Consider the following 1,427-nt stretch of genomic DNA (forward strand, 5'->3'; position numbering starts at 1 on the left):
TAAAATAAAATAAAATAAAATAAAATAAAATAAAATAAAATAAAATAAAATATGTCCAGACTCATCCTCCAGAGATTCTGCTTCGGTAAGGTGGAGGTTGGGCCTAGGAACCTGCGTTTGTTGCAATCATTCTCCCGGACCTCTGGGAAGTACTGCTTTACCAATTGGGGCAAGTTTTGTAATGAATCCTAGGAAGTGTCTACAGATGGGCCTGGGCGGTAGTAGCTGAAGACTGTGTAGGAATGTCTTCCTGGGATGGGATCCCTAGATTTTACAAATTCCTCAAAGAGGTATCTGACCCCAAACAGGTTACAAACAAGGAGTCTTTGTCCTACAGGAATGTATGCAGAAGAGGGAGCCCCTAGGGGGTGTCCCTCTGGGTCAGCTATGACTGGAGGCCTGGGCTCAAATGTCCCCCTTAACCTGTGCCCACACCCCAGGACCACCTGAAGCCTGAGGTGAGGCCTGGCTTCCCACAGTCGTTTTGTCCACCCCAGACACCCCGCCTGTCTCCCGTCTTCCCATTCCTCCCTCCCCTGCCCTGCCCTGCCCCTTCCTCCCCACCCTAGCAGTCCCCTTAGTTAGGATGCAGCCTTGTGCCGGATGGGGATTTCAGAGGCAAAGCCATGACGGTGCTGTGATCACTTGTGAGCTTTGGTGTTGGGCACGCAGCCCTCCTCGCCCGTGAGGGCAGCTGTGTGTAATGTGTTTAAGTCTGTGGGAGTGGGAGGGAGGCTCGGCTCTGATATTGGAGACTCACGCCCAGTTAGGTTAACCCTTTCCTGCTAAGAGCCAGCCTCTGTCTCCCTGCACGCCTTACCACTCCAGCTGCCACACTCCCTGTGGGAGTGACCTTCAGAGAGTGGGGTGAGTGTGGAGAGGAAGTGAGGCATAAAGGAAAGCATCACTCTCCATCTAAGTAGTAGTGGCAATTTCTCTCCCTGGTGTCTCCACCCCAACAGGAGATGACCTCGTGATAATGACGATAATGACGTGACACTCTTTCTATGGCCCGTGGGTGCCTGCTTTGGAAAGCTGGCTAGTCTTTAAGGGTTCAACTGTGTGTGTGTGTGTGTGTGTGTGTGCGCTTGCGTGTGTGGTATACAAATGCAGATGTGAACGTGCTTTGGGGGTGCTCACAGGGGCCGGCAGTGTCACCTCTGAGAATGCCGTACCAGTGGGCACAGGCCTGGAAGCAGACTCATCAGGTCTCAGGTGAGTGTTTATTTCAGCTGTTTGTAGCTATATTTGTTTGTCCTAAGCAGGGTGCACAGTGGGGCCATCCCCTCTGGCCAGAGGTTTATTTGAAAGTCATCTCGAATGAGCACGAAGGCCTCTCCATAGCCTTGGCACCCCAGGAAGAGCAGACTGCCCTTGACCTTTCATCACACTTGGAACCCCAGCCTTGTCTGAACACTGGGGGGTGT

This window comes from Herpailurus yagouaroundi, unplaced genomic scaffold (assembly GCF_014898765.1).
Source record: "Herpailurus yagouaroundi ecotype Mexico unplaced genomic scaffold, PumYag 141, whole genome shotgun sequence".
NCBI classification, from domain to species: domain Eukaryota; kingdom Metazoa; phylum Chordata; class Mammalia; order Carnivora; family Felidae; genus Herpailurus; species Herpailurus yagouaroundi.